The sequence below is a fragment of the Balaenoptera acutorostrata genome, chromosome 5 (genome assembly GCF_949987535.1).
Source record: "Balaenoptera acutorostrata chromosome 5, mBalAcu1.1, whole genome shotgun sequence".
NCBI lineage: Eukaryota > Metazoa > Chordata > Mammalia > Artiodactyla > Balaenopteridae > Balaenoptera > Balaenoptera acutorostrata.
The window spans coordinates 80,044,506-80,060,250 of NC_080068.1; the positions used below are offsets into that span (position 1 = coordinate 80,044,506).

The window sequence follows — 15,745 nt, forward strand, 5'->3', positions numbered from 1 at the left end:
GTAAATTAAGAGTTCTATCTTGGACAAATTTAGTTTGAGATGTCTGTTAGACAACTAAGTGGAAATGTTGACTAGGCAATTGTATATATATATTTCTGGAATTTGGGGGAGCGAGTATAGCTAGAGATGAGGTCCAAAGATCAAATCCTAATCACCCTGATGCTAAGCGTCGGGCGGAAGAGGAGGAATAAGCAAAGGTGACTAACAGATGGTGCAGCCAGGGAGCTGGGGAAAATGTGACATTCCAGAAGCAAAATGAAGGAAGGAGTCAGTTTTGTCAGATGCTCCACTGATACGTCAGGTAAGAGGAGGACTGAGAATTGATCACTCTTCTTGCTCCCTAAATTAGAGTTTAACAAACCAATTTTGTAAATGGCGTGGTGGCTTTTGCATTACCATGTGTGTAATTATTTTTATATTTAAATTCTACGTATGCTTAAAAACAAATGTAATTATGTAATATACACACATATACCCAGACATATAATTAAGGTCGTACATTGGTATCCGTCAGGGATTGGTTCCAGGACTTTCACAGGTACCAAAATCACAGATGCTCAAATCCCTTTATAAAATGGTGTAGTATTTGCATATAACCTATTCATATCCTCCAGTACGTGTATTTTAAATCATATCTAGATTACTTATAATCATATCTATATTACTTATAATTTTATTACCTAATAAAATGTAAATGCTATGTAAACAGTTGCAGGTGCATGGCAAATTCAAGTTCTGCTTTTTGGAACTTTGTGGAATTTTTTTCCAAATATTTTTGATACACAGTGGGTTGAATCTGAGGATGCAGAACCCACAGATACAGGGAGCTGACTGTATTTATAAATACTTCCTCAGCCTAGTCAGTGAACCTAAATCATACGTTTCTTATTATAAGCTAAAGTGATCTTTCTCAGCTGTAACCCCAGCCCACCCCCTCATCACTCAATCGTAAGCAAACTGTGCATTTTATAACATTCTTCGAAAGACTAAAACAATCAACTCGAGTGCCCCTTCAGGAAATGAATCAGCAGAGTACCATCTGTAGGAAACCAAGCTAAGGAAGTGGCCAAGGAAGTTAAAGGCATCCTTTGCCGGAGTATTTGGGGTCTAAATCATCGGCCTTATGCATGGTTTAGAAGACAATGCCTGTAACAGTAAGCACAATAGCATGGAGATTTTCATGCATTGAGTCTATAATGAATTAATGCCTGGAATAAATGTTATAGGACAAATAATAACCAGGCTTAGTGTGGCCCTTACTTAGAATGTGAGCCATATGACTTATATCAGGGGTCCCCAACCCCTGGGCCGCGGACGGGTACTGGTCCGAGGCCTGTTAGGAACTGGGCCGCACAGCAGGAGGTGAGCGGTGGGCGAGCGAGCGAAGCTTCATCTGCCGCTCCCCATCGCTCCCCATCGCTCACATTACCACCTGAACCATCTCCCCCACCAAGTCTGTGGAAAAATTGTCTTCCATGAAACCGGTCCCTGGTGCCAAAAATGTTGGGGACCGCTGACTTACATGACTTCCAAAGTATGACTACTAATTCCGAGACTGAAATTTTAAAAAACACTCAGAATTGAGATAGTTGAGAGAGTTTGTCTTTCAAGAGAAAAATTATATACTGATTCCAGTAGTGCAAGTATTTATCAACTGTTATAGTAAAGTACCAACCAATCAAAAGAGAGACTCCACAATAAAAATGGCTGCCCAACCAATTAAAACAGAAAGAAGTTGTAAGCAGCCTGTGTGTCCATTTTGGGGCAGCCTGGCTGTGATAGTCACCCTCATTGCAGAGAATGTTTCTGAAACTCTCCATCTGGTACCTTAGATGCATTTATAACTAAAGCCAAAATGTCAGTCATGATATGTATTACAGTTAGGCATAGCTTTTGATTCTGAATAGTAATTCTCGAACTTGATCGTAAACTCATTTCACCAGAACTGGCTCCAAATGGTCTGGACTGTTTTCCAAAACCATTCAAAGGAATGTTCACAGGCAATTCAAGTGAGTCTAGAAGAGAGGTTCCACCGGTGGACAGATTCTGACGGGGGTCTGCTCTTCCCCAGGTTCCCTCCATCCTCCCTGCCAGAGGCAAGGTGAGGGGAGGTGAATTCTGGGAGTCAGGTTGGGTGAGGAGGGGCATCAGTCACGATATTACATAAGTGAATCACCCAGATGGAGAGATAAAGCCCATAATTCGGAGAAACAGGGACATGTTTCACTCCAAGGGACCTAGTGAGAAAACGAGGACAGATTAGAGTTTTTCAAGCATGGTCCTAGAATGCCTGCAATAAAAATTCTTACAATGTTTCTTAAAAATGCAGATTCCTGGGACCCACCCCAGACCTAGTGAATCAGAATCTTTGGGAGCAAGGCTGGGTTCTGCATTTTACACCAGTCCTCCAGGTGATCTTTACGCAGGCTGAAGTCTGAGAACCACTGAGTCCATGCAGTAAAACTTGGAAGAGGAATAAGACAAGGAGACAAGTATTGGCTGAGTCAGGTGAGGCTGAACCCCTGGCACCACATGATACGGTCAGTGTAGGGAACTTAGGATTTCCTCAATAATAGGCTGCATCTTTCCTTTCAATTCTCACATGCTGCATAGGGCCTCCATAGAGCTTCAGCATAAATTTGACATAATCCAGCAATGCTTTCCAAACAGCTTCTGAAAGCAGAAGGCAAGGATGAAAAAACAACATTTTACAGCAACTTTCCAAAGGAGGATAAAAGTGTATTTAACAACATCCTTACTTTACTCCTACTTTGATTTTTTTTTTTTTTACTTGCAGTATAAAGTTAAAAGATGATTGTGTGAGGGAATAGGCTTGAAGGCATATTACAGAGCTGCCCCAGAAGATCGCAATGGTCAATATAGAGAATGAAACCGGTCTTTCCTGAGAGTCTATCAACAGTAGCATCCAGGTAGACTATACCGACCAGGAGATGGACAGCAATATTCTGGGTTCCAAATGATCACCCTACAGATGTACCACACAGAACGCCCTGTGCTATAGACTAAATGTTTGTGACCCCACCCCCACCTCAGAATTTGTATGTTAAATCCTAACACTCAATGTGATGGTATTTGGAATTGGGGCCTTCAGAAGGTGATTAGGTCATTCATTAGGAGCCCTCATGAATGGGATTAGTGCCCTTATAAAAAAGACCCCAGAGAGCTCAAGGACACAGGGAGGAGACAACTAACGATGAAACAGGAAGTGGGCCCTCACTAGACACTGAATCTGCCAGTGCCTTGATCTTGGACTTCCCTGCCTTTAGAACTGTGAGAAATAAATGTTTGTTGTTTATAAGTTACCAGGCTATGGTATTCTGTTATAGCAACCCAAATGGACTAAGACCCCCTGCATTTAAGAAAACTACAACCTGACTCTGTGGAAACTAAAATCACATATGAAAGTTATATTTCACAAAGAAAGAGCTTAGAGCAGTGAACAAGACCTTAAGAGGTTTTCAGAGGCCTGGGCCACTTTCCCTTTTTGGAGATTTCAGAACATTTAAAAAATAAAGAAACGATGTGGGGAGTGGGCAAAATGTGTGAAGGGGGGGAAAGCTACAAACTTCCAGTTATAAAATAAATAAGTCACGGGGCTGTACATAATGTACAGCATGGCGACTATGGTTAATAATACTGTATGGCATATTTGAAAGTGGCTAAGAGCATAGATCCTAAAAGTTCTTATCACAAGAAAAAAAGATTTTTGTAACTATGTATGTGATGGATGTTATCTAAACTTATTGTGGTGATCATTTTACAATATATACAAATATTGAATCATTATGTTGTACACCTGAAACTAATACAGTATTATGTGTCAATTACACCTCAATAAAAATAATAAAAATAAATTATATTTACAATAAAAAATTTTTTTTCATTTAAATGCCAAAACAAGGTTACAAAAACTATGATATATTTTAAATACATGCATCTAACAAATTAACTTTTAACAGCAGCAAAAAATAATACTAATAAGTAAATGACAAAATATAATTTTCACACAGAATTTATTTTTAAAGTGGTAATTTATAATGCATCAAAAATAGCACGGTCTGGTTATATAGTAACGGAACAGGTTTAAAGTGATATGAAGGACAATTCTAAACCTTTCAGTGTGTTGCTTTGACTATATCTGTTATAACCTCTTTTGAGGGTAAAGAAAGAACACTAAGATAGAAGCATATTGTGAATGGGAGGTCCAAGCCAAGAGCACCAACACTTACCTTTCCACAAGGTCTGGTAGTGATGAGTTCTCTGGACTGAACTGATTCTTGGGACACCAACTAGAAGTGTGACCTTGGGTAGTTCATTTATGTCCTATTACATGTGTTTCCCAAACTGTAAAATGAAGGAAGATGATTGCTGAGGTTCCTTCCAGCTCTATGCATCTATTATGTTTTCATCTATCATGGTCTATTTACTATGCATTTCTACAATACCTCTCATCTCTTACCAGAGGGGTACATTTCTAGAATTTCCTTGGTGCCAGCCAACTGTGTAAAAGCTTACTCGTTCCTTTTATTATGCTTCAATTCAGTCTCTTGCTCTGAGTTCTGTTCTTTGTCAGTGGTACAGCTCTTTGATAAACATTTCACGTGCTGTCTCAATAATTAACAACTAATTAACAAGAAGGCTTTGCTGCTAGAGGTTGGTGCTTTCAAAAAGAAGTGAGCAGGAAAGTTGCTTTGCTTTCTGTCTTCACAAGGTCCTGCCATTGTCATTGTAATATGCTGGAGGTGGTGGTTCCTTAATAATGTGAACAATTTCATTAAAGATCTCTGCTGGAACAATCCATTTGCTGTCAGAGGACCACATCGATCCTGAAGATCTGTCACTGAGTTCCAGGGTGCCTGTAAAAAATTGACAACCGGAAGTATGCTTCAGTTTGGGCTATTTATTTCTCTGAGAAACACATTATAATCAGATGGAATCTAAGTGGCTTCCGCCATTGCTCCTGCAGGCTGAAAACACTGACAAGGAATTTCTCCATTAAAATTTTAGGAAGATGCCTATTCCAGATACAGCAGTTACTCTGTCCTCTTCTGTTGTCCCCTTCTGTTCTGTTGTCCCCTTCTCTTGTTGAGATGGCCCTTCTGAGATGGCCCCCTCTTTGAAATTTCTCAATTTGCAAAGTTGATATAATGTGGCCATGTTTCCCTGGCCACAGCTGATAGGACCCAAAGGGGCTCATCTCTCCATTGACCAATAAGACAGCCAGGCACAGGAGCTTTGCCCAGTGGAAGTACTGAATACTCGCTCTGTTGGAGAGTGGTTTGCATGAGGGGGAGAGACTATGACAGAGCTGCCAGTGATAGAAGCAGTGGAAGCCGAGAGGGGAGCATGGGGTCGCCCCAGTGGTGAACCACTAGACTGTGCAGCAACAGACATGTTTTAAGAGAACTGGTCTGAACGACAGCCAGTGGTCCATTAAGACCACTGCCCAGTGAAGGGGAGGGAGGAGTTCAAGTCTTCATCACCATGCCGGTAACCTGAGCGTGCAGCTGGAGTTACCACCGCCACTGAGAGAGCCCAGTGCCAGGACTCTGCCAGGTCAAACCCCACCCTCCTGCAGTTATTAAGGTGAAGCACGGTGAGTCTCAACTTTATCCTCTGAAATAATAACACGAAAAATACGTCCATGCCTACACATGTTGATCAATACATTGCATTTGACTTATTCAACTGATAATGTAGTACTTTTTTGATAAGGGGAAAAAACAAGTAGAAGCCTGTGCCATTTCAGTGGAACTGGTTGAGTGGTAAAAATGAAGACTAATAACCCAAATTAAAGCAGAGGTTTAGCACCTGGAAATGCAGACTCCCATCGGTGGTGCTTTTCATGTTTATAGGTAGTCAAAGGGCAGGCACAGAATGTTATCACTTTCTGTATTAACTTCCTGTAAGGCATACATGGTTGCAGTGCTGTGCAGGAGATGCAAAGGAGGATGTTGTCTGGGGAACAAAGAGTTCTAAAATAACCTAAATGTACGCCATGAAAATGGTGGAATAAATAGTGGTTCATCCACACTGTGGATTTCCACCCATCAATTTTAAAAATGAGGTTGACCTATAGGTATGGATATGGAATGATTTACAAACTATATTGTTAAATAAAAGAATACTACACCACAATTTCACTTTCTTTTTTTTAAATTTTTTTTTAAAGATTTAATTCTATTTATTATTTTTGGCAGTGTTGGGTCTTTGTTGCTGCACGCAGGCTTTCTCTCATTGCAGCAAGCGGGGGCTACTCTTCATTGTGGTGTGTGGGCTTCTCCTTGTGGTGGCTTCTCTTGTTGCGGAGTATGGGCCCTAGGCATGCAGGCTTCAGTAGTTGTGGCTTGCAGGCTCAGTAGTTGTGGCTTGCGGGCTCTAGAGCGCAGGCTCAGTAGTTGTGGTGCACGGGCTTTCTTGCTCCGCGGCATGTGGGATCATCCCGGACCAGGCATCAAACCCGTGTCCCTTGCATTGGCAGGCAGATTCTTACCCACTGCACCACCAAGGAAGTCACAATGTCACTTTCAATAAAAGTAAAAGCAAAACTTATACATTATACCTTCACATATGTATGTACATAAATATATAGAAAATGGTTTGGAAGGGTGTACCCCAAACTGTTAATGATGGGTGTATCTGGAAAGGAAAGTGGGATGGTAGTATGGAGTCTTTCTTTTACTATATATTATGTATTGTTTATGTGTGGTTATTTGTTTATGTATATTTATAACAATAATGTATTCTTATATTTCTTATTTAACGTAACAGTTTTTTTATAATAGTTTTTATCGAAACTTCATTAATGTACCAAGCTCTCTCCCAGTTCTGCCACAGGCATCTATTTTTCTCAAGAAGGTTTAGGATTATTGTAGCATGAATTCAAGAAAGAACATTCAGCTTTTGACATTTAAAAGAAATGTAATGGCCCTAGCAATGCTCTTTAAAGCCAGTCTGAATTCCTTTAACTCCCAATACATATCAGGGTCAAGCTTAGAAGACTCTTACCTACAGCTTCTTCCCCAGTGCAAAGAAAATACTCCTTCCATTTATGAACCAAGATGGCGAGAAAAAAGGGGAGGTGGTGGAAGAAAAATTAGGTCAGAGCCAAAAGCTTAGGAAAGAAAACTCAAGACCATCTTGGGGATATTGCAGGAGAAGGTGGATGACAACTTCTCCAGGCCTAATGAAAGGAGGTAGTAGGCTTTTAGGCTGGGGACATGTTTAACATGATCCAGAGATAATGATGGGGAGGTGACGGAAGACAGTTCATCACCATGAGTCCAAGATCATTTATCTGGCTCCTCACAACCAGAAGAGCCCTTGTACCCCTGAGAGAGGGCACAGTTTCTGAGGAGACGAGGGGCCCGGCAAAGATCTGGGGTTGGCCAGAGAGGCCACAGAATGCAGGGACTAATGATCAGACTACGGGCAGGATGAGAACCCAGACAGACTCCACTCAGCAGTCCCCAGTCAGGGAACTGGTCTGTCCAGACGTACCATGAGGACAGAGAGTCCCCCAGTGTCCCCCACAGCATATAGACACCATCCTGGGGAAAAGAAAGGAAAGGACACACTCTAAAAGGTTATTTATCTCAAAGGACAGGTTTATCCTGAGGAGACTTTTTAGACCACACTAGGTGATACCCAACTGAACTTGGAATAGACTGTTTAAATAGAGAGGAGACTGGAATATTGCTTGTTGTCAAGTCTGAGTTTTCCTGGATACCCTGAGGGCTGAGACTTATAAGGAGCTAGGAGCAGTTTTGAAGAAAAAAGAAGTTACAGTTTCTTTGCAAATCTCAGTTGTGGTGAGAGAATTTTGTGACTCACCATATTTATATATATTCTTTGTCCTGGAGTTAGAACCAGTCCTTGAAGGCCATTCTAATAGGTAGCATTTTATTTATTTATTATTTAAATTTTTTATTTATTATTTTATGAATCTCTATCCCAACATTTTAAAATGAGCCTGCCTGCTTATAACTCTTCTCTTCTTAATTGTTCCCTCTTCCATTTCCATTGTTCTGGAAGAGGTTATTTATGTCTACTGGAAAACCGCTTCTCATCCAAGAAGTGGTATGAGTCCCAAATAGCATAGAAATTCAATTCCATCACAACAAACTCAAAAAAATTGTCCAAGTTTATTTGTGATTTTAAATTGAATATAATTTTTTTCTTTTCAACTGGGCTATTGCTTAGCTTCTGAAGAAAAAAAAATTCATACATAGGCCTAAATACACACACACACAGATTTCTGGTAACCTTGTTACCACAGAATTTGATCTGTAATAAAATCAATGACTATGACAGTGTTGAGGTTTAAAATATTTCTTTGAGAGAAGTAAATCTTCTTTAAGGAAGTGAAAAGGTAAGAGCAGAATTAAATATGTCAAATATTTAGAAATATACCAGACAACAATTATTTTATGCCCAGCAACATGAAGTGATAAAAAGACTCTCTGGATCTAGAGTGATGAGAGGTATTCAAATCTTTTTCCATCCACCAATAAGAAGTATGCATTTGGACAAGTCATTTGACCTCCCTCAGTTTCAATTTCCTCACCAGAAAATGGAGATAACAACATGTAATCCACCATCCCACAGAGGCATTATGACAGAATGAAGTGAGACAGTGCATATGTAGGAACATTGTAAGATGATGATGTGATGATGGTGATGACCATCGTCAGCATCTGAGACGTTGACTTACGTGCAAGGATGGTCTCGGGGGCAGAGGGGTGGAGCCAGCTCTTGCTACCTTTGTAGCAGTTTCCCCACCTTTTTGCCTTCAGAATTCTGTGACTACTCTGTAACACTCAAGCTGTTTCTAAACAATTTCAGAACACTGGTAAAATGGTGACAATATAGTCAGCGAATAAAGTACTTGGTGAAGTCAAGCCAGATCACCAAATTCTACTCTTATTTTTCACCAAATGGACTCATCACCTAGTTTTCACAGATGGACTAGGAAGAGTTAGGAGAAAGGAGCTAACTTTTGAGTGCTTGCGGGTGCCAGGCATATCACATACATCATTTCATTTAATATTCACAGTGAGAGGGGCATTATTTCCATTCTACAGATGAGAAAACCAAGGGTTAGAGAGGCTTGGTCAAGATCACAGAGGTAGTGCATAGAGGCGCCGGCATTCAAACCCAGAGCTGACAGTAACACCTGTGGTTTTCTCCTACTAGAGCATCGTCTGCCCAAAAGCCTAGGAGCTGACAGGCAGGCAAATCTTAATTTTCCACAGCAACAGAAGACTGGGACACCAGTCTGGATGATTAAAATCTCAAATTCATATTTGCCAGTAGTTCCACCCTCTTCTTTCAACCTTGATTCATAACAAGGAATAAATTTGGCTGATTGATTTTCTTTTTCTATCCTCTGCTGTTCAAAATCCCTCTTGAATTTTGGTGAAAGGAGCCAACAAGACATGAGTGGACTGATAAAGAAAGCAGGAGGGCCACAGACTTTCCTCCAATTGGACTGCAGTCCCCAAGTAATCAAGGGTTGATTATGTAATTGGGATAAAAAGCCAAATAGGGCAGAATTTGTAAATGCCCAAAACCCTCCATGGCTAAAACTTAGGCTGTTTCCTACCTGGGGTCCCAAGATACCTGGATTTTCACAAAGGAATAAGGCAAGGGACAGTTAGAAATTATTTTCAATATTTTAACAAGTCTATCATCACTCACATATCTTAAGGTAAACAGGCCAAAATAAATGTCCAAGGATCTTGGCTTCAGGCTGGAGTTCAAAACATACTCCTATGAAATATAACTATCATTACCTTCAACTTAATAATAAGAACAGCAAAATCAACAACAAATATTAATTGAGCACTTTCTCTGTGCTAGGCACTTTATACTCATTTCATCTGATGCTCAAAACAACCCGATAAGGTAGATAACGTTATTCCTCTTCTCGTAGATGAAGAACTGAGGCACAGAGAGGTTAAGTTCCTTGGCTAGGTTTGTTACCGAGTCCAAGTTCATATTGCTCACCACATGACAGGCCAATAAATTGAGAGACAGATTGTTGGGACAAGGAATAGCGACTTTATTTGGAAAGCCAGCAGACTGAGATGGTGGACTAGTGTCCCAAAGAACCATCTTCCCCGAGTTAGAATTTAGGCTTCTTTTATACTAAAAGGGGAGCAGATGTGCTTGGTTGTTGCACACTTCTTGGTGTCAGAATCCTTTGTTCTTACAGTGATCCATGTGCAGCAGTCAGGATGTTCCTGTAAACCTCCAGCAAGACAAATGTTATTCTCTGTTCTACAACTTTTTATCTCTATATGAATGGGAAAGTGTTATACCTTTAAAGGTCAGAGACTTGAGAATGGGCTATCCTGTATATTTCAGGCTATAGGCAACATTCTTAACATGTAGCAAAAGCCATAGCATACGAAGGTTAAAGTAAAAGAAACAGATCCAATATGGAGCTAGATTTTTTTCTTCCCTATTATAGGTTGGCACAGCTAATAAGTATAAAAACTGAGCTTCACTGGTTATTAGTTATCTCCTGGTCATCAGACGCCATGTTTGGCAGATATATATGCCTTTGAATAATACAATATGGGAGGAAAGGGGGACATATATTTTTCCTTAGTCAAGACAGAGGAATAAGGAAAAGCAGTCCTTCATGGTAAAAAGTTTCGGAAGAGCTGAGTTATGCCATTCTGGTAATGAGAGTCATACTCTGGGAACAGTAGAACCCAAAGTGGCTAGGGTGCTGGGAAATTTGGTCCCATCTGTATTGGAAGAGACCACCAAAGGTGATGCTAGTAAACTGATCCTTGAGATGAGTATGATGTCCAGCACGGAAACACACACACACACACACACACACACACACACAGCTAAATTAGTTCACTGCAAAGATGGAAGCAGGGTTGGGTTGCCTCAGTCTGAGGCTATAATAATGCTACTATAACATTCAAATTTATTATACATCTGTGAGAGGGACTTTACAGGTATCAGAACTTTTCAGCGCAGCTTCCAAATCCCATTACAGGTATCAGAACATTTCAGTGCAGCTTCCAGATCCCATTTAATGAGAAACAGTACAGTTGATAGGAGTGCAGTCTTGGGCGCCAGACTATCTGGGTTCAATTCCAGGCTCCTTACTAGCTGTGTGACCCTGGACCAGTTACTTAACCATCTGTGCCTCAGTTGCCTCATCTGTAAACCAGGGTGACAACCAAATAACCTATCTGATAAGGTTGTTGTAGGGGTGAAAAGAGTTGGTATTTTGTCGAGCACTCTAAATATCGCCTGGCACACAGGAATCACTGCATAGGTGCTAGCTATTATTATTGTTGAATGAAGAAGTCTATGGAATCAGTAAAGAGATCTGTGTCTGGCCTTTGAACAAAGTGAAACGATAAAATTCAGGGTCGTGTTTCCAGCAAGGGGGACGGAGGAGCTTACTGTTGGAAAGGGCACTTGGGAAGTTTCTGGAGCTGACACTCTTGTTTCTCGACCTGGGTGGTAATTACACAGGTATTCATTTTACAAAAATTGATCGAGCACTTCTCTGCATGTGTGTGTTTTTTTCCAACATCGCATTAGAAAAATATAAAGTAGAGGAAGGAAAAGGAAGGAAGAGGAGGGAGAGTGGAGAAAGGGGAGGAGGAGGAAGAAGAAGGAGAAACGGAAGCTCTGTCCAGTGTGACTCCCGGTGACCAAGCACTTTTGTAGCAAATGCCATTTTACAGAAAATCTAAGCCAAGGATTTTTTTTTAACTCCTGTTTTTCAGGTGAGAAAACCCTGGCATGGAGAGTGGTTATGTAGCATCTTGTTCAAAGTAAATGAATACCTAAGTTGAAATGCAATTCCTGAGGAATGAAATCTTAACCATCAATGTGCTGACAGGTCCACAGGGAGCTGGTGAGGCCCAGGGCGGGGACTAGGAGGGGCATGTCATGAGCCCAGCTCTAAAACTAGACGGCAAGTGTGCATGGCCCATGAATCACTGTACCTCCTCCAGAAGAGGTCCAGAAGAGTCAAGGTCTAGAAGAGATCTAGACACACAGCACCTGAGAGGAGGGTCTAGGGAGTCTGTTTGTAGAGCATCAAAGAGGGGTCATGAGCCTGAGGATATCTGAGCAGCCAACTTGTAGATGAGGAAGACCAACATCTCAGCAGGCCTGGAAAATTATCTTGACAACCTGCCTACTATCAGAATCGGCAAACATAAGGCTACTGCGGTTGGTGGCACTCCCCCCAACATCATTGTGGAGGGCAGGGTGGGCAATTCAGGTAAGTAGTGGCGACACTTTATGGCTACTTATCATCCCCAGCTCCAGAAGAGAAACTCCTGGAAAATTCCCACTGCCCATAACATCTCGTGCAGAGGCCCTGCAGAAGTGATAGGCCTAAGTGAATAAGGTTGGCATTTTAGAGCTGGAGGAATCATACAGACCAATCAACTGCTTCTTCAAGGAGAATGGTCAGAGACTAGTGAGGCAAGGGTACTCACTCAAGATTACTTAGTTAATTAGAGGCAGAGCCAGGGGCAGAATGCAAATGTCCTGCTCTGGGGGAAACTCCTGAAAAAGGCAGCCATTCCTTGTAATGAAACAGACTTCCTCCAAAACTAGAAAGAAAAGTGTGAAGAATATTGGTAAGTGTAACGTTAGGCAGTAAATCTCAAAAATAAAGCTCATCTGCCCTAAAATAAAAACATCAAATGCACAAGCATTGCAGATCTAAGAAAGATCCGAGGATTTATTCCCCCATCTCACCCCTGACCCCAGTTTTCAGAGTGCCACCCTGTAACAGGCACAAAATGAACTTCTAGAGATAAGCAGTGAGCAAGACAGAGGAAGCCCTGCCTTGATGAGCTCACAGATCAGGGAGGGAGAGAAAAAGGAAAAGGAAGAAGGAGAGAGGTTAAACTAATAATCCTGTATAAATGAAGTGATTTGACCAGAAAGCACAGGCTTCTAGGAAAGCAAGGTGGATTATGCTAGAGGATAAGGAGGTTGGCTCTTGGTTTCATTTCTCACCCCTAGATGAACCTCTCAAGTGTAGAACATTTTTTACAACCAAGTTTAACCCAACAGAGAATACCACCCTAGATGCTAGAGACCCACTGAATCCTAGAGGTGAGTATTATAGCCCCTAGGAGCCTAGGATGGACTCCTCCAGCCTTTAGGGAAAATTTAGACAATCTTTGAGAAACACAGGCCACACCTCCCAATCAACCCTAAACCCATAGCTCACCTTTGTAGAAAACATGTTTTCTCATATCTGGCAAAATGTTGCTCACCAGGAACAGGTCACTCTGCTCTGTTAACACAAATCAAAGACATTCATTGGAATGTGGCCTCCATGAGGCTGAGATTTTCTCTGTCTAGCTCCCCACTCTGTCCTCAACATCTGGGAGACATCTGGCCCGTAGAAGGTGCTGTCAGGCACTGCTCTGCAGAGTGAATCAGCGCGCTCTCATGAAGAATTCCCCTGTTCTGATCTCATAATGTCAGAAAATGTGAAGTCAGGAACAAAAGCACCAGCTCTGTGCCAGGGAACAACAAAAAAATAAAAAAGCAGGGGGAGTCCAATGTAAATCGGGCAGTGGAGACGAATTTATCAAAGAGCCACTTGGAAACTCCCCCAGCTCTTTCCTTATTTGGCAAGCAGGCTAGTGGCAAGCAAGCTCTGACAAGTCAAGGCACCCTGCTTGGGACTCCCCGCGCCCGCCCGGGAAAGGAACTGTGAGTAGGATCTGAAGTGTGCAAGCTGCGGGGTGCAGACACCTGAGCACAAAATGATGGGCTCGGGGGGAGTGCCCCTCCAGTGCTGCAGGCACTGGTGACACCAGAACGGTGCGGAAATGCACACGTGATCCCGACCCCTGTGGAACTCACAGTCTGTGGGTGAGACAGATAAGACACAAAGAATCAGTTAGTGACAACTACGACCAGTACCACAGGGGGAAAGCACAGGCTGTTACAGGGGTGGGTGTCTCAATGGGCTCCTGACCATGGGTGTTTGGAGGGGGGAAGATTTGGGGAGGATTAAATGTGGAAGTGATAGTTAAGCTGAGAACTGAAGGTTAGTAGAAATTAGCAGGTTAACGAGCAGGCAAAGTGGTGAGGGCAGTGTGGCTTTGGCCCCAAACCAGAGAGGCATTGGGCATGTTTGAGGGACTGAGAAAAGAGGGGTTGCCCAGAGCATAGTGAGACGGGGAGAAAGGGGGTCAGAAGCCCGACGCACAGGGACATTCGGGTCATGGTAAGGAGCAACGTGAAGCCACTGAAGGGTCAAGGAAAGAGCTCACCTATCAGATTGGTCCTTTAAAACGGTCATCCTGTCTGTGCCTCATCTGAGACTAAGGATTAGAGAAGCAAAGATGAATATGAGACCACATCGGCCCTCAGTAGCTCACTGGTGATGGTGGAATACAGATGAAAACGCTCGGAATATTACATCGTGCGTGAACGAATCCAATCTCTCTCAGACTTCAGCATGCATCAGAATCCCCCGGAGTGCTTTTTAAAACTTGGATCATTGGGCGCCACCCTCAGAGCCCTGATCTCATAGCTCTGGGGGTGAGGCCTGAGAATTTGCATTTATAACAAGTTTCCAGGTGACGCCAATGCTAGAACTAGAAGCCAATGCTTCTAGTCTGAGGCCCACACTTTGAGAGCCCTGGAATGAATCATATGCGTGGAATTAATTCTGACTGGTGGGGAGGAAGGAGTTTGGGAAAAATCAAAGTCTGAGTGGAGTTTTGAGGGATGAATAGGAGCTCATTAAACAGACAAGGCAAATGAAAGGCTGCTCTAGGTTTGGGAAAAATCATGAACAAAGAGGCAGAGGAGCTTGGTTGGGTGTGAGAAACCACAGGTGAGAAAGATGAAGCTGGCAAATTCCTAAGTGCAGCAAAGGGGGTGACAGGGGAGGAGGCCGCTGCCGTCCCCAAGGGACAGATCGCTGGCTCTTACCCGCCCTGCTAAAGAGGCGTCCATCCGTGGGGAGGGCAGGGCGCTTCCAGAACCCCAGTCCCAAGCAGAGAGAGAGGCTGGCTGTGGGCGGGGCTGGGTCTCTCCTGCTCATCTCTTTGGGACTCTGAGAAGAATCACCCGGGGCTAACTCAGCTGCACGCCATTTTTTTCCTTCTCAGAACAGGTCACAGGTCTTTTTTTCTCAGGTGGCTTAGCTGAGGCCCACAGGGTCAAGACCGGGGCTCTTGACTCTGCCAGCCGGGGAGAAATTAGGTCAAGTTAATCACCACTGATGTCCAAAAAGCCGCTTTCTTAATGGGAGCCCTGATGGAGGGTGGGGAGGGGAAGAGGCTGAGGTCACCGTGGAGGAGAATTCCACAGGCTGCTAAGAAGCGCGGGAGAAAGGTGGGTCCCTGGGCATGGTGCCCGCCCAAGGCCTTTGAAGTTTCACTTGCTGTGGTTTACGCCCGCCTGCTCTGAGTGAACCGCACCCGCGGGCCGCTGCTGCCCTTTGCCCTCCCTGGCAAGCGGCGGTGGAATTCACACTAATGGTATCTGTCAGGAAGTAAGTGCACGGGGACCAGAGGGCGAGAAGGAGGTGGGGTCGGCCTGTCCCTGACCTTGTAGCCGGTGCTGTGCAGCCCTCTGCTAAGCTCCTCAGGGCCCTCTGCTGTCTTTGCATATGTCCCACCGCCCCTAAGCCACCCTCTCAGGGCAGTTTGGGCAGGTCTTTGGAGCACCTGAGGTCTTAAGGATGAGGAGGAAA

At 43.1% G+C, this 15,745-nt stretch overlaps 1 long non-coding RNA gene across 1 annotated transcript; it reads right to left on the reverse strand.

Annotated features, from left to right (window-relative positions):
- Positions 1–571: 571 nt before the first annotated feature.
- LOC130708260 (uncharacterized) lies at positions 572–13,537 on the reverse strand. The gene is made up of 4 exons (XR_009008405.1): positions 13,256–13,537; positions 4,481–4,877; positions 4,251–4,365; positions 572–2,673 (listed from the first exon to the last, which is right to left on the reverse strand). It is a non-coding gene; the product is annotated as an uncharacterized LOC130708260 (long non-coding RNA).
- Between the last annotated feature and the right edge of the window lie 2,208 nt (positions 13,538–15,745).